The sequence below is a fragment of the Coturnix japonica genome, chromosome 2, assembly GCF_054131305.1.
Source record: "Coturnix japonica strain WE chromosome 2, WE-NBRP24, whole genome shotgun sequence".
In the NCBI taxonomy this organism is placed as follows: domain Eukaryota; kingdom Metazoa; phylum Chordata; class Aves; order Galliformes; family Phasianidae; genus Coturnix; species Coturnix japonica.
The window spans coordinates 137,321,848-137,339,813 of NC_140664.1; the positions used below are offsets into that span (position 1 = coordinate 137,321,848).

General features: G+C 48.0%; 1 long non-coding RNA gene across 1 annotated transcript; it reads right to left on the reverse strand.

The window, feature by feature from the left end:
* Nucleotides 1-12,188: 12,188 nt before the first annotated feature.
* LOC146762190 (uncharacterized) lies at nucleotides 12,189-15,088 on the reverse strand. The gene is made up of 2 exons (XR_014943266.1): nucleotides 14,190-15,088; nucleotides 12,189-13,161 (listed from the first exon to the last, which is right to left on the reverse strand). It is a non-coding gene; the product is annotated as an uncharacterized LOC146762190 (long non-coding RNA).
* Between the last annotated feature and the right edge of the window lie 2,878 nt (nucleotides 15,089-17,966).

Consider the following 17,966-nt stretch of genomic DNA (forward strand, 5'->3'; position numbering starts at 1 on the left):
TAGGAGGAAGATTTTCCCCCAGAGGGTGGTGATGCACTAGAACAGGTTGCCCAAGGAGGCTGTGGATGCCCCATCCCTGCAGGCATTCAAGGCCAGGCTGGATGTGGCTCTGGGCAGCCTGGGCTGCTGGTTGGTGACCCTGCACACAGCAGGGGGTTGGAGCTGGATGAGCATTGTGGTCCTTTTCATCCCAGGCCATTCTATGATTCTACGATTCCCATCTGTAGGGGTAGGTTGGGTGGGACCATCCATTGGGCAGGGTCAGGTCTGCACACTATCTCCAGAGATCTGGGGTGTTTGTTTAGACTTTAATGCAGACCTTTGAGAAGCAGACTATGAAGGAGCACTGAAAATGAGGCTGAGCTCAAAGATCCTGGTGGGTCTTCAACATAATATAATTAATAGATTCCATTAAATGTAAGAATAAGCTTTTTTATTTGTGAGGGTGTTCAAACAGTAGAAAGGAAATCACAGTGAGATGCCCAACGTGAGTTGCAGTGGCAGTCTGATGCACAGCACACACAGGAGAGATGCCAGCTGCTGAGGTGGATCTACCCTTCCCCATCCTTGGGGCAGGATCTGCCCCATCCTTGGAGGTGTTTGCCCCATCCTTGGAGGTGTTCAAGACCAGGTTGGACAGGGCTCTGGGCAACCTGATCTAGTAAAGGTGTATGTTTGGTGGCCCTGCCAGGCAGGGGGGTTGGAACTACATGATCCTTGAGGTCCCTTCCAACCCGGGTCATTCTGTGATTCTGTGATACCCTTTCATTTGAGCAATTTTGATTTGACAGCTATTTTGTATTCAGACCAAGTCTTTCCCATGCTCTTCTGGATGATGCCACCTGCTCCTGTCTTTTCCATGAGACCTAAGGGTCACCTTGGTTGAGTGTTGGCACCCAATTCTCTACACCAGCTTCACATTCCTGCATTGCCTGAGAGGAAAAGCACATTCATCACTTTGAATACAAACTTCTGAAGCTTTGTAGAGGTGGATAAAACATCTGCATGTCAGAATCTGTATCATCTGTAATGTCAGAATTATTGAAAAGTATCTCTTTGTGGATGGACGTTAGCCCTGTAGAACAGAGAATACGGTTTCAGCAGGCTTCAGTGCTAACTGGGTATCACTATAGATGGACATGCAGAAGATAACATTTCCAGTGCATGGAGTGGGGCAGAAGCATCAGCTCTCCATTTCCCCATTGCATTTCAGTGTGGGACTTCAGAAACAATAGCTCTCTTCATTCAGAGATATCCACTATCACTTCTTTTCCTGCTCAGATATGAGTCTATGGGCTTGGACCCTGACTCAAAACCCACAATAGCATTGCATTGACTTCAAGAGGCTTTGGAACAAGCACAGAGTGAGCTCAGAACCAACATTTTCAAGCTTCCTAAAGAGAAATTCCCTCTCTCAACATTTCTGAAGCCAAGCAAACACTTTAGTACAGTGGCTGCTTTCAGAGCCAGGCTTAGGTACACGCTGTCAAGTACATTTGCCACAGCACAGAGGAAGCTCTCCACACGAGTATGGGGTTTTTTGTTGGTGGAGGACAAATCTCTTCAACAAAAAGTGTCTGAATGGATAAACATCCTTCCTCAGCATAGTCCGGCCCTGATAAGATCCCAGCACTAGACAGGGCAGAATCTGTCCAGAAAGTCTCTCTCATTCCCCTTTGGGTAGATGCCAGTTCCCGTTACTCGATCCTGGTAATAATTTGCCTTGTGAATAAGTGCACCCAGACTTGTTGTGCATGACCTGTGTCCTTGCTGGGAAATTAAGAGCAACCAGGGAACCACAATGGTGTCACCAAGCCAAGAGTGGCCACTTGGCAGAGCCCTGCTCCCAGTGGCTTGCCCATGTTGAGTAGCCCATCACCTACTGCCTTTTTAGGGATGGGATCTTTCAGCCTCCCCAGGTTGTTCATGCCCTGCAACAACTGTATAAAATCACTGCACAGAGCTGTTCCTGTGAAGACAACAGTGCTGCTGGGGAAAGCTGGATTATATTGTATATTCACAGCTGGGAGAAAATAGGAGGCTCTGGTGCCAGCAGAGGGAGTTTGCTGGCTAGCAAGATTCCTGGAGCAGAGAGCCAACAGTCTGTCAAGAGAGATGGAGGGGAAACGTGCAAACACCAGATCTATGTTTTTAAACAGATTAATGACACCAAACCAACTCACATCGCTTCATGCATTCAGCAACCTGTCACGAAGCAAAACAAAAAAGCAAACAAAAAAATAAAAGGAGGAAAGGAGATGGGCCAACTCCGTTACCTCTGATTAAGCTGACGCAAATTCTCCCCCCTGTGAAGCCTAGAGTCTGCCAGCCTCCCCTGTGTACCCTACCCATGGATATACAACGTGCTGGGGAAGCCCATCCAGATGCCTGCAGGGAGAGACGAGTGGCTAATTACAGTCCTGACCATGAAGGGCGCTCAACTGCTCTGTGAGGGACTCTCCCCAAAAAGAACAAATAGCACACGAGATACACTGCCAAAGAGAAACGTGCCAAGAGCAAGCTGGGAACTCGACACACCATTTATTTTCCTTTCCTCTTTGGGTTGCTTTTTTTTCCCCCTGGTGTTGTGATACTTTTATTAGTAGCTATCACCTTCAGTCACCCAATGCTCTCCATCTCATAGCAGCACGGGGCTGCCTGGACCTTTTCTCCCACTCAGCTTTGAATCTGTAGTGCCCCCTTTTCAAGGCCTGCCACACTGGTTTCTCCAAAGGGAAGCTGATCTCACATGAATTTGTTTTGGGAGATGCTCGTCCTGAGGTCCCCATCAGAAGAGCCTACTGCAATATTTCTGCTATGGACTAGATCAACCTTTTCTTGCAGAAACAGAGAGAGCGTTAATCATTTTTTGCAGTGTTTTTGTACTGTCTAGCATCATTATTTCTTATTCAAGCTGGAAAATGCCCATGCACCCTGCTCTCCCCCCCGAAAGGAGTGGAAACTAAGAAAGGGATGGAAAGTAAAGACTGTCCTCATCTTTATGGGGGATCCTACCAAGGGAACAGGAACCTGGCTGGCCCCGTGAGTATCAAGCAAGATGCTATAAGACTTTAAGTTGTACTTAGTGCTGGATTCACTGGCATGTTCATATTTTTTTCATCACTGAATACTTACTTCTTGGCACTCAAGTGGCATTAAATCATTGACTTAATCCATCTGCTCTGCATCAGTAAATGACCTGAGTGCTTTGGCCAAAGAGTGGCAGGGAAAAGAAGAAAAGGAAGGAAAATTCGACTCCTGGTTTTAAGTTGAGAGCTTTGCCCACTGAGTTGGTGAAAAATAACCCCAGACCACACAACAGTGTAGTATTTCCCACCCTGTGCAGATCCCATGTAGCTGGGATCTGTCTCTGTGCATAAAGAAAATGGACACAGACACTCTGGTGGATGCCTGGAGTGTGGTCCCGCTGCTGTTCATCACAGCTGTGGTGGGATGGATCCTACCTAATGTTAGGAATCAAAGTCAGCAGGCAAATTAAGACATCCAAATTGTGCCTACATAGATGTCTTCTTGGGCTCCCACTGACACCAGTGGAGATGATGAGATTAAACCTCACTATATTGACACTTTCCCATGCAACCTACTATAGGGAACATGCTTTAGCAGAGGACTGGACTTGGTGATCTCCAGAGGTCTCTTCCAGTGATTCTCTTCTGTGATTCTCTGACTCAGTGAATGCAATTTGAAGAAGATTTGCCTTAGTGAAATGAGTTCCTGAGCAAAGATGCATTGAAAAACTCTTCCTTGCTTTCAAACTGGTTGCAGTTGCTCAAGCATGCATGCATGCAGGCAGGCATATATGATCCGTGAATCCATTGTTTCCTTTCTACTTGTCACTTGAGGAGGCAAAGCAGAGCGGCAGACTCAAGTATCACCAGCACTGGGGATAATCTGCCTGGGTTGGCTCCATGTGACGCAACGCAAGCATGCTGAAAATGGCAGGAATTGCCTCATTTTGCTTCAGGGAGGGACGTAATTAGATAATGTCTGCACTGCGCTCAGAGACCATTGCATGAGAGAAGCCACAGCACCGCAAAGCATTAGAGGCATTTCAGAGCCAGGGTTTGTCACTCAGGGGTAAACGATATGGGGAAAGATGGCAGCTTGCCACAAAAATGTTCCTGATCTTCACGTGGCATTCGGAGCTTAATGCCTCCAACGTGTCCCGACATGGAACTGGAAGCCTGACACGCTTCAGAGCATTTAACACCACATCTGGGGATTGGAGAGGCCTCGGCTGACAGGCAAAATTCCATTGGAGAGGGGCAAGTGCTGGATCTGACTGCTTGACCCAGAATCAGAGAATCATGGAACAGTTTGGGCTGGAAGAGACCTTTAAGGATCATGAAGTCCAGTCAGTCCCATGTAAAGCAGGGGCTTAAAGGACCACATCTGTTGGGAGTGTGGTTATCCAAGAAGGAAGCATCTCCAGGAGGGAATTCAGAGATTGGGTGAAACAAGTTGCCTTGGAGAAGTGCCTTGGTGCCATTCCCTGCTGACCATGGCCAGGGAGAGGGATTGTTTCTCCCTATTGAAGGGTAAGAAGATGAAAGAACTGAATGTATGGCCACACTTTTGGTTTGGAAATGTTGGTTTCTCAACCCTCAATGCAGTCTAGGTCAATACAGGGGAGTAAGATGAGAAGGATGGGGTGGGAGTAAGATGAGAAGGATGGGGTGGGATGAGAACCTGTCCCTCTTTCAGGGCACACACATCTCCCAGGTTCAGGAGATCCTTCCACCCACACCTCAGTGTGCAACAAAGTAGGTTTGATGTCTTGGGAGTTGTCAGGATGCAGGAAGGCATCCAGGTACAGCTGAATCAACCTCTGCTCCACTTCCATTGGCACAGAGAATACAGGGAGAAGGATGCAAAGCCAGAAGAGCCAACAGCATCATCTTTGCCAAAGATGACAGTAGGAACTATTTTTATTTTCTAATTGTAAGCATTTGTTTATGAGGTAAAGAAGAAGAGGAGGTTTGGGGCTTACAATGACAACAGATCCAATCAGAATAGCTTTTCCTTATATGTTTCATCTCATTATAAGCTTAATTGTCATTTACTTCCACAAGTTGCCAAAGCTGCCCTCATTTCTTTTCAAAAAGCAGAAGTTGTGCAGTTTATCTCCCCTCAGACAGTGCACATATAAGAAGCCAAAGGAAAAAATGAGATCAAGCTAAGCAGGTCCAGCAGTCCCATGGGGATCAAGACAAGGCATAAACCAAGTCAAAACAGGCCTTTAGGTCAATGGGAACCCCCAACGCACCCTGAAGCAAGACACCAGGGCTATAGCAGATCTCCCACATCCACAGCCTCACTGGGCAACCTGTTCCAGTGTGTCACCACCCTCACAGCAAAGAATTTCTTTCTAATATCTAATCTAAATTTACTCTTTTCCAGTTGACAGGGTGAACCTGGCCATAGATAATGCCTCTAGGCTGTCCATGAGATTTGAGTACAAGAGATGGGGGTACTAACTGAACTGTTACAAGTAAGCTGTCATTGGCTGCATTGGTACCTGTAAGCATAAGATAATTACACAACCTTGCACCGTTTGGAGACAGAAGCTGCTTTTCAACATGTCTGTCTTCACCTGCACAACTTCATCTAATATTCTGCTTGAGAGGATGTTGATAAGGGGATGCCAAAGCTGCATGCCAGCCTGCCCAGCAGCAACAAAGCAGTTTGACAGCCAGGTGTCATGGGGAAAGGAGGGGAAATGGAGCTGGCTGCCTCTCGTGATAGCAAGGCAAGACATTGAGGATGCACATGGGTTTTGTCTGTCACACTCAGGAGATGGTCTTTGGGTGTATGGGGATCTTTGGTCACCACCTGGGAGAGTGACATTGTCAGGGCTGTTGTAAACATCCACAAATCATTATCATCATCACCATTATCGTGATTACTGAGAAACTGCTGTCAATAACTGCTATAACTGAGGATGGCAATGGCAGACATTGTGATTTTCCTTGGTCACTGGGATCCCCAAGTCCAACTGTCAACCCATCATCACCAACACCACTGACCGCATCTGTCAGTGCCACATCTCCATCGTTCTTGAACACCTCCAAAGTGGGTGACCCCACCACCTCCCTGGGCATCCTGTGCCAATGCATCACCACTCTTTCTAAGAAATTCTTCCTAATATCCAACCTGAATCTTATCAAGAAATTCCCAACTGGAAACACCCAGATGGTCTCATAGAGAAAGGCAAGAAGAACTATGGACATGAAGGTGGGAAGTGTTGGATGGTGAGCTTGTTCACCGCTCATCGCTTCTGGATTAATTGAATAAATAAATAATAGAGATGTTATTTATTCTTAATGATTTATATTATTAATTATTCTTATCATCATACTATTATTGCCAGCCTGTGTCTCCCCTGTGCTGGCATCCACGTGCTCTCAAAGTAAATTTGTTTTGCAAGGAGGCTGCACTTGGAGATGAAGGGAATAGACCCAACTCGTTTACACAAACAAGCAGGAGAACAGGCTTGTCACATTCCAGACGTGCTTCCCCAGGCCACCAGCCCCCTCCTGTTCTAGTGGAGGAAAAGCTCTTTTTCAAAAGAAATCCAGTATGGAACGCTCCCCCCCTCCACAATAATCCAGAAGGGAATCTATCCATATACATGAATATTTTAGCTCCTAGGGCCATTTTTATGTCTTCTGTCCAGCTGTTTAGCATCCGAATGCCATTGGCTACATGGGGAAGGGTCCCCATGCTGACCCCAGTGTAGATACTCGCACTGTGCCCACGCTCTCCAGTGGGACTGAGGAGGACACAGAGCCTCCATTTGCACAACTGGGAAAAGAAACTATGGGATGGAAATCAGATAAGGTGCATTCCTGAGCGCGCATTACTGAAATGACTTCACATCACAGCTCAAATGCTCATACTTGACCGGGGAGCCGTCCAACTCCACTTGATTTATAGAGACGGAGGTGCGGGCAGGGAACGGTGTTTCCCCACCCCTGTGTTCCCCCCGCCTTCCCTCTGAAGGAATGGTGACAATGTGCCTCTTGTGCTTGAAGTGTGGCACAAGAGAAATGGGAAATGCCAGGGCAGTGATAAGCAGCATTCCAGCCAGAAATGCAAACTCGACGTGCACCCATCAATCGGCGGCTGCTTCCCAGCCAGCCAGGCACTCACACTGCAGCAATTGTGCCCACTCAGAGCTTGCCACTGTGAGATAAAGTCCTGACATTGAAGTGAGCTGGAAGAGCAGCCTTTATCCCATGCAACTGGGCTGTCCCAGAGCCATGAGGCACAAGTGATGATCACTGTAGTACTAAGGGATGTGGTTTAATGGGCATTGTGGTGATGGGTTGATGGTTGGGCTCAGTGATCATAGAATCATAGAACCATAGAATGGCCTGGGTTGAAAAGGCCCACAGTGCCCATCCAGTTCCAACCCCCTGCTGCGTGCAGGGTCACCAACCAGCAGCCCAGGCTGCCCAGAGCCACATCCAGCCTGGCCTTGAATGCCTGCAGGGATGGGGCATCCACAGCCTCCTTGGGCAACCTGTTCCAGTGCATCACCACCCTCTGGGTGAAAAACTTCCTCCTAAGATCCAACCTAAACCTCCCCTGTCTCAGTTTCAAACCATTCCCCATTGTCCTATCACTGCCCACCACCTCAGTGGTCTGTTCCAATCTTAGTAAATCCATGATTCTATGATTCTACCAGTTCTCCACCCTCCCCAGGTTCACTGGTCTCCATCCATTTTCCAACGCTTGCTTGATTCCCTCCTCCATCCTCGGAAGGATGAAGTGCTCTCCTTGCTGTCCTGTGACACTCAGCAGAAATAAACTAACAGTGCCATAACTACATTCAGAGCATCCTTGAAGAAGGCAGGTTCAGAAATCTCATTCCACGTAAGGGGAAACTGAGGCACCAAATGAGTGTTCCTGCATGTTCCCTCCTGATCTGGGCTGTAAGTTTACGGGGGGATAACTGATCTTCTTTAGGTGGCAGTTGGGTTAGACTTGTTTGCCTTCATGCCTCAGGCTGGAGGGGAAATTTGGAAGGGTGGGATGGAAAAAACCCTGCTGGAATTCAGCCCTGACAGCCAAGCTTTGGGGCTGTTTATTTTCTGCATTAGTCTGGCAGAGGGAAGAGATCTCAGGGTCATGGCAAGGGCTCAGGGGTGTGGGGAAGAGTCTATTCACAGGTAAAGCAATGCAAAAAGAAGGGGGTCTCAAAAACCCACAGCAGGCTGGAGATGGGAAAAGCCCAGCTCTGCCAAGAAACACAAGTCAACACCACCCTGCCTCAGTTTCCCCAAGCACTGACCTCTGGGAGGGTGGACTTTGCTCCTATTTCCTCCCCATCTGATCTCATGGTAGCACTGTGTCTTTTCCTACTGTCCCAGCCCACAGCTCTGTCAGCCTGGGTGTTCCTCAGCAGCACTGCCTAAATGTGCCCTGGCCTCACTCACGAGAGCACAGCCTGAGGTGCTGTGATTATCAGCTGAAACCTGCTACCTTGGGCTTTATTGCTGCCGTGCAGACATACCAAGCCACTGACTTTTACCTTTGTCCATTGCCACAGTGGAGTTTCCTGGCTTGCTGCTTGTTTATGCACGTTTCCTTCCCGCGCCGTGACTCAAGACTCAGGTATTTGGGATTTGGTCATCACTGAGCTAAGCCACCTTCCTTGCACAGGGAAATGCAGGGCAGGTTTTGAAGCCTGCCATTATGATCTGTAAGGTCCCTTCCAATGCAAGCCATTCTGTGCTTGATTATATGATTGTATGACTGTGTGGTTGTATGGTTCTATTACCATACAACAGCATGAAGCATTAAGGAGTGGTGAGGTTCTGGAACAGCAGCCCAGGGAGGCTGTGGATGCTCCATCCTTGGAGGTGTTTAAGGCCAGGTTGGATGGGGCCCTGGGCAGCCTGGGCTGGTGGTTGGTGACCCTGCACACAGCAGGGGGTTGGAGCTGGATGAGCACTGTGGGCCTTTTCAACCCAAGCCATTGTATGATGTCTACCACCACCATCACTGCTGCATCACTGCTCTTAATCCCCAGCCCTTGTGTGGGTGAGGAAATATCCCTTGTGTTAAAGCAAAAAGGAAATGACCCAGAGTCTGATCCCCCCGATCCCCACAAGAACTCCTCTATCTTCCACTTGGCTCTCCCCACAACAGGTGATGTCCCCAGTGGCAGGACCTCAATCCCTTGTACTCCATAAGGGACAGCTCATAGAGGGAAGGTCCTCACTGCAGGACACCAAGGGCCCCCAGGCTGGCAATCAGACCTATGTGCTGAAAAAGCCTTGTTCTGCCCTGAATTCTCTTCCTGGTCCAGACATAGGAAAGGAGTGACTTCAAGAAGAGCAGGATGGTTTTACTCCTTCACGTCCAGGGCCACTGCTCCATCTAGTGTTGGAAATGTCCCCTCAGCTGGCAGTGGCCCTTTAACTTGATCCTCATGGCCACACAACCCCCTTCATGGCCCTACAACTCCTTAAAGGGAGCAGAGGGCTGGAGGGAAAAGCAGATAAGGTCCAGAGACACAGACTGTCAGCTGCCACGCTGTGTAATGTAATGGGTTGAATGTGCTTTTGGCTTCCCCCAACTGAATGCAATTCCCCAACAAATAGTTATCTGGGGAGGTTTGACCACAACATGAGATAGCCCAGCCCTGGGGTGTTTAATATCAGCATTACACACTCTGAATGCTTCGAGACAAGAAGTTACATAGAAAATGCCTTTTGTCCAGTGACACAATCTGCTTTTTTGTTCAAGCAGCCAAGATAATTGGAGCTACGAAGCGCTACCTTAACGCCCTTCCACCGGTCATGGACTTAATACTAGGGAGAATAACTCCCTGCAGTTATTGCCATAAAGCACTGCAGTGCTTCAGAGAGCCCTTTTCACTCGCCGATGCTGGGTGGACCACCCAGGCTCCAGCAGGACAAAGCTGAGCTCGTGCACCAGCTGCAGAGGTGTTTGCCACTGATGCATGCAGATATATGCTTATAAATACATATGTGTTAAGAAAAAAATTATATATAAATCAATCCCTTTGTATCTATCATTTAGGTTTTAAAGAGTGGTTCTGGGGATCTGTTCATGCTAATGGTAGTTGTGTAGAAGCCTAAATTAATCACAGGAGAAGTGCTGTGCCCTGTCCCCAAGGAGGGATGCTCAACACAACACACCAGTGTCCCCTGTATCAGAATCAGGAGCGTCTTTGCCACTCATATCTCATCCTTGTGGCCTTGGGTGCATTGCTTGTTCCATAGTGGCACCAGGCAGAAACCCCATGCAGTGTTTGGGAAGGGTATTTTTTCCAGCCCTGAATGGAATGGGAATAATTGGATCGATAATCCATGATGTTTGGAGGAGGAGCGATGCACGCACTGGGACTCCATGAGAGAGGAAGGATACTTAACCTCTCTATTAGACACCAGCAAATTCACACAGCTGAGCAATCGGGTTCTGATATTCTGCTCCTGAAAAATGGAAAGGTTTCCATGGTGGTTGGTTCAGGGGCAGGGGTGTTTGTCCCAATCCTTGGGCAGAGGAAAGGGTGAAGGTGATGCTGAGCATCACTGGGGCCCTGGTGCCTTTCACAAAGCCATTGCTGCCATCTGCTGTAGGAAACCTCCCATTGAACCAGCAGCAAAAAGAAGTAAGTAAAACAGCATCTGCGCTTGAAATTGCCTTCGCAGTTATAGAATCAATCATAGAATTGCTCAAGTTGGAAAAGACCCCAAAGATCATCGAGTCCAACCACAACCCAGCCATCCTACACTAACAGCCCTCCACTAAATCACGTCCCTGAACACCACATCCAAACGGTTCTTAAATACATCCAGGGATGGAGACTCAATCACCTCCCTGGGCAGCCCATTCCAGTGCTTAACAACCCCTTCTGTAAAGAAGTTTTTCCTGACATCCAACCTGAACCTCCCCAGGTGCAACATGAGGCCATTTCACCTCATCCTGTCACCAGTGAGAAGGACTCAAAAACCATTAGGGACCTCATTAAGACCTGGGGACCATCCAGTAATACTCAAGAATTAAAGGATTAGACCCTCCAGGAGTCCACAACCAAGAGAGGATCTTGCTGGGGTACAGGGGATGAAGTCAGAATGATGGCTTCTGGTTTAGGAGATGCTGTGAGGATATACGCTGGGAAAAGCTCTTTATTTTGACGCATCTTAGAACAGCTGATGGAGGAATGGCAAAATGAGGGAACTCACTACTGTAGTTTGTTCCCTAAGGGAACAAATGATAGCAAGGAGAAGACCGTCCCTTCAAGCCCTTCCACCATAACACCATAAGCTAACCCCAGAAGCAATCCTACACACCCAGCTTGCATCAATGCCTACAGAATCAAAGCAAGGAAATCAGCCTCTATTTTGGTTTATTTTCACATCACCAGCTCTAATTTAGTGAGCAGCACGTGCTCCTCGGGTGCTGCTCAGCAGATCAGGGAAGTGCTGGAGTGATTTCAACAGTGCCAGCATCAGCCGTGCGTTATCTGCTGGCACACGCGTGTGCCCAGCTCCCACCCAAGTGAGTTTTCAAAGGTTATGGAGCTTATTAAAAGGCTGATTCATTATATTGCCTTTGTAACCACATCACGGGTATGGGCTTAAATGTTAATTGCAATCTAACTCTGCGGGATAAATCGCAGCTGTTTCCCTAGAGATAAGTGCAGGGCATATGCTGCAAATGGAAAAGGATAACTGAAATAAATGAACGTTCGCCCAAGGGATGGTGAAAACATGGAGGCCAGACCATATCATAGCATGGGGTGGGCACAGGTTTTTCCCTTGCATCCTGGAGGGAATGAAATAGACAACTCAGGATCTGGAGTGTGAGGTTATCCCTTGGCCAGTCCTTGTTTAGGAGCTGGTAGATCCAGTTTTTGCTCTGCTGTTGTACTCCAACGTGGTGTCCTTGCTGGTGATGCCCTAAGAAGACCTCCTGGTACCCTCGTTTGTGATCACAGAGTCATAAAGGTTGGAAAAGATCACTGTGATCACCTTGTCCAGCTGTCATCCCATCACCACTGTGCCCACTAAGCACGTGATGCTCACAGGCACTACACAGGACTGCCAATGGACTCCAGCCACTCCAGGGCAGACCAAGCAGACCCTCCAATCACTTCTGCCAGGGATCATAGAATCATAGAATGGCCTGGGTTGAAAATCATCTCAAAGATCATTTAGTTTCAAACCCCCTGCTATGTGCAGGGTTGCCAGCCACCAGACCAGGCTGCCCAGAGCCACATCCAGCCTGGCTCTGAATGCCTCCAGGGATGGGGTATCCACAGCCTCCTTGGGCAACCTGGATGCTCAGGTAGATCAAGGATCCTTGTTGGGATTTCCATTTTATGAACTCCATGGACCTCTGTGAACTTTCAGCACTGACAGCATCCTTAAGCAAGAATGCCTTCATCTGCAGTTACATGGAAGGTTCTCAAGCACTACTGGGCCATTCAAGGCAGGAGCTGAGCTTAATTTACACTTGAATTTTAGCAAATGGGATCTTGGGAGCAGCTGTTTGTTTGCTTGTTTCTCTGCATTGCAAGCCCAGCCCCACATCTCTGTCAAACCATCTTTGACTTCAGCAGATTCACCTTGGACTTGAGGAAAAACTCATGACCTGTCTCACACGTGAGCCCATCAAACCAACACCACCCTCACAGATCTTGCTCTCCACGTGGTTGGGGCAAGAAGTGAAGAAGTTCCCCAGCTCTATGACAAAGCTTAAAAACCACGTGGGGACCTATTGCAATGCAGGGTCCAGGTCAGGACAAGCCATCCACCAGGAGGAAAACCTGGTGATGATTTTGGGACCTGTCTGGCAATGCAGGAGGTTGAGACCCAAAATGTGCATGGGGAATAAGCAAGCTTCCTCCATTGAGGAGAAGACATTGTGGTTGTGAGGTCTGGTTTGAAGCTTTCCTGGGAACAGCTACAAAATCCCCCCGTTCTCATCTGATCTTTGCATGTTGTCAGCCCAGGACTTTTCTCACCTCCATCTCTGCTCATCTTTCTCCTGCCATGCAGGAGATGTGATGAAACAGACATCACCAATTGAATGTTCCTCTATAGGTCCAGCAGTCATATCAGGTATCTGGTGGATGGATCACAACCTCAGGTCAGTGTTCCCCTGCAAAAGCCATAAAAAGGAGCGGGGAATGAACTTGGCTGTGAATGGCCACCTTATAGGCAGGCTAAATGATATTAAATGATCCCAACCCGCATTGATTGAGGCCACCTTTTAAACACGTTTCTATACCATGCATTTTTTCTATCCCCAACACCTTCTCTGTGGTCCTTCCTCCTCATACCAACACTGACTGCCTCTGCTTGGCAAACCTGTCTACAGGCAGCCCAGGATTTCCCTCGGATATTGGCATTCCTCACTCCTACCATCATTCTAGTCGCAGTTGCACTGCAATGCATATCTTCACACTCCCACAAAATATCTCCTGGATGGACAAAACTCTTCAAGGTGGAGTTTTTAGGCCCAAAAAACCCAAAGAAGCCAAGACATCTTGAGTATTTTCACACAAGCTGGACCCCAACAGCTGCCGTCTGTTTTTTTCTCCATCATGCAGGTGTCCAGTGGGGGTATGTGGCCTGACATTGATGTTATAATTAGGCTGGTTTCCATCTTTCTCCTCCCAACTGAAACAATCGCTGCTATTCTTGAGGGCGGTCAAAGTTCAGCATGGGCCCAGGATGGCTGTGACATTGATTGGCGGGTCCCAGGGTGACTGCTGTCTTCCCCTTTGACGCGAGTTGTCAGGTTTGGGCAAGTCAATTAATGACTGCACAACGTAATGAGGTTTTGATGATAGAGAACAGCCGAAACTTCATTCCCATCCAGGAAAAAAAAAAAACAACCTGATAATAACCTTGATACCTCTTCTTGTAGGTCTCTGTAGCCAAGAGACTTCATATGAAAAGCCAAGTTACTGTCCTAAGTTACAGCCAATTAACTGGGGACCATATTGGAAAAAGGCAGGGGTGGCAGAACACAATATTGGTACTGCAGAGGTGTAATTAGTCTTACCAGCAAACCGAGGAATTTCAGGGCAATGTGCTGCTACAGGTGAAATATTTCAGCTGAGCATTTTAAATCCTGTTTTTCTCTGCATGGTCATTAAAAAGCATAAGGACATCAAAACCTACCCAGCAGGATAGCACCGTGGTGGTGGAAAGACAACTTTCCCTAATGGAGCACCCTAAAATTGAATAAAGGTTAGAGTTAGGATACTATGGTTAGGCTGTGGTTGGACTTGATGATCTTTGAGGTCTTTTCCAACCTGGGTAATTCCATGATTCCATGATTCTAATGGGATATTTTGATTTTTCTGTCTTTTGTCTTTGCCTTTGGACAGCATCTCCCATCCATGAGAGAACCAGGTAAAGCTCTGGCAATGTCATTGATGGGCTAGGGATTGGATAACTCAAAGGAAGATTCTCTGGCATTGCTCCACTGCCCATCCCATATACTGAATTGGTCCCAGAGATCAGACCCAACTTAACACAGCCCACAAGACTTCATTGGAAGAAGAGCTGCCCATTAAACTCAGTGTCACCGCCCCAGGTTTGTCCATAAAGTTAGAGTGAACAGAGTAAGCCCAAGCAGTGTTCAAACATCAGTCCATATTCCTGAAAGTAATCCCATGGATCTATCACGCTTCTGATTTGGAAGACCTGGTAGCACTGGGGTGGTATGAGTGGTGCCAAGGATACCCTACGATGAGAGACAATGGTGTTCAAGCAGCCCAGAGGAGGGAAAATGAGTAGAGTACTGGAAGGCCTCTCCAATGGAGACAGGCTGAGAGCACTGATAGTTGTTCAGCTTGAGGAAGAAAAGGCTCTGGGGAGACGTTACATCATCCTTCTACATGTGAACCTAGAGGAAAGCTGGAGAGGGACTATTTAAAAGGGCATGTAGTGATAGGACAAGCGATAATGACTTTAAGCTAAAAGAGGGTAGATTTAGATTAGGCATTAGGAATAGTTTTTATGCTATGAGGACGGTGAGGCACTGGCACTGCTGCCCAGTGCTACCAGGTCTTCCAAATCAGAAGCATGATAGATCCATGGGATTACTTTCAGGAGTATGGACTGATGGTCCAACTCTGCTTGGGCTTACTCTGTTCCACCTGAACACTGAGTAAATTAAGTATGTGGGGTTTAAATGATGCTGGGGGCAATCATAGCCCCAGGAGGGCTGAGTGATCATGGACATCTCTGGAGCCATGGGTGGTTGATGGAGATATAATGGTAGAGATGCTTTATGATTGGTGATGGAGGCCCACTGAGGCTGGTATATGGAGTAGGATAAGTGAATCCAATATCTCCAATAATTAGAGGAAGACCTGAGGGACCTGCTCATCAGGTAAGATGTTAAGGGAGTTAAGGGAGGAGGGATGGATAAATGACAGCAGAAGAACCAACTTGTTCAAGCACCTTCAAGAACCAATGTACAAGCACCATGGGGATGTGGCACTGGGGGATGTGGTTTAGTGGTCATGCTGATGATGGGTTGGGGTTGGACTTGGTGATCTCTGTGGTCTTTTCCAACCTTACTGATGCTCCTGCTCTACAATTATCCAAAGGTGTCTGCAGCAGTGCTAAATAATAGCAGCCCTAACGTTATACAACACTCTGCTCCCCAGCATGTAACACTGCACGTCCCTGAGTCACGAAATGCAGCTATTTCTGAGTTAAGGAGAAAAAAGTGAGGCAGAGAGAGCTGCAGTCACTTGCCCACCATCCCAAGGGAGCTGGTGTCATAGGCTGATCTGCTTTCATCTCTCTCTGTGTTTCAGCCCCACATCTGAGGTGCACTTGGGAACGTGGGTCTTTCTGCCACGGAGAAACTTGTTCTGTTTTTTTTTCTGCTTGTCGACATTAGTTTGCTTATATCCTCATTTTCACCCTCCAGGATGGTAAAACATGGTAGATCTTCCAGATTATACAGCAAAGACTGGAAGTTTTGCTTTTCAAACCGTCAATAGGTGATCCCAGGAAGCCCAAAAGCAAGGAATAATTGCTGCTTTTTCTGTAGATAATGTAGCAAACAGCTGGTGGGAAGGGAAGGGAGGAGGGGGGGGAGAATATCTCAGCTCCTGTGTGTAACTGTTATTCTCACCCCAATGTGAAAGACTCAGAGGTGAGATAACGCTGACCTGCTAACACAGCCCTGCAGAGCAGCACAAACTAATGCAGCAATAAACCCAGTGTCTGCCAGCCTCCCCCCCCCACCAAAAGCCAGGGCATAGCTCATAGCTCAGCAGATTGATCACCCAAGGCTGCCAACAAGGAGGAAACCTCAGCAGCTCAAAGGCATCCGAATTGCAAAAAGACACCCCAAGAGCAACCAGCATCCACACCATGGAGCACCAGCGAATCCTATGTTGTCCTTTGCCCTGAACTCTCTTTCAACTGAAAAATAAGGTGGCCATACATCTGCCCTCCCAGCTGCAGAAGGAAACCTACTTCCTTCTCCAAATGCCATGAGTCACTGGGCAGCGTGCTCATCTTGCATCACAGCAGCCATGACTCAAATGGGGACACGATGGCTGCTGGCTCCGTGCACACAGCATCACCTCTGCTCTCTGCAAAGCAATGGGCTTGTGCACGAATAACTGAGACATGGGAGGTTTAGGTTGGATCTTAGGAGGAGGTTTTTCCCCCATAGGATGGTGATGCACTGGAACAGGTTGCCCAAGGAGGCTGTGGATGCCCCATCCCTGCAGGCATTCAAGGCCAGGCTGGATGTGGCTCTGGGCAGCCTGGGCTGCTGGTTGGTGACCCTGCACACAGCAGGGGGTTGGAGCTGGATGTGCACTGTGGGCCTTTTCAACCCAGGACATTCTATGATTCTATGATTCGGTGGCTGAGATGAGGGAATCAGACCCCTAAAGCCACATACCCTGCTTGGATTGACCCTGTTCCAGCCAGAGTTTTGCAGGGATAAGGAGAAAGCAATAGGATGAGCAGCTCCTCCATGCACTGAGTCAAAGCAAAGAGCTGCTGTGGGTTATAAATAACAGAAAGTGTGGGGGGATAGAGAGGGAAGAGGCGGGTTATTTTTAGTGCAGAGCACCTTCCTGATGTGGTTCAGCAACCAGGCATGGGGATCACACTGTGACACTCTTGGCCAAGGGGATACAGGTGCCTTATGGGGTTTTGTTCTCAGGGGGGTGATACTGAGACATATAAGAGCCAGGAGTTCCCAGCAGCAGAACTTGGCAGGAAATATGGGGAGGAGGAGGGATTCAAGCACCTGGAAACCTTCAAGGCCAGACTGGAGCAAGGCCTGGGCAACCTGATGGAGCTTCAGTGCCCCTCTTCATTGAGGAGGAGTTGGAATGGCCGACCTTTACAGGTCCCTTCCATCTTTATTTTCCTCTTCCAGCTATGGCGTGAGGTGTTTACATCCTTTATCATCACTTTAGTTTATGCACATGGGAAGAGTTGATTGTGGAACACTGTTTAGTGGGCAAGCTAAAACCAACCCTATGTGGAAACAGAGGAAATGGGTTTGCTCTCATTGCAGCTGCTGGGTAAGGAAAGGAAGGATGCTGAAGGGCAGACCCGGTTTGCATTTCATAATCCAGTGTATGGGAATGATGTGTTGGGCTGGCAGGCACTTACAGCCCTGTTTGAGAGGTGGGTGGAGGGCTTGGAAGCACTCACACCTTATGAGCAATGAGGGGGAATGCAGAATAAACCATTTTCATGGCTGCTTGTGCTTATAAAGGCAGCACTTAGGAATTACAGAATCACAGAATGACCTGGGTTGGAAGGGACCTCAAGGATCATGTAGTATCATGTAGTTCCAACTCCCCTGCCTAGCATGACCACCAAACATACACATTTACTAGATCAGGTTGCCCAGGAGACCCCATAGATCCCCATAGAGACCCCATAGATCCCTATAGATACCCC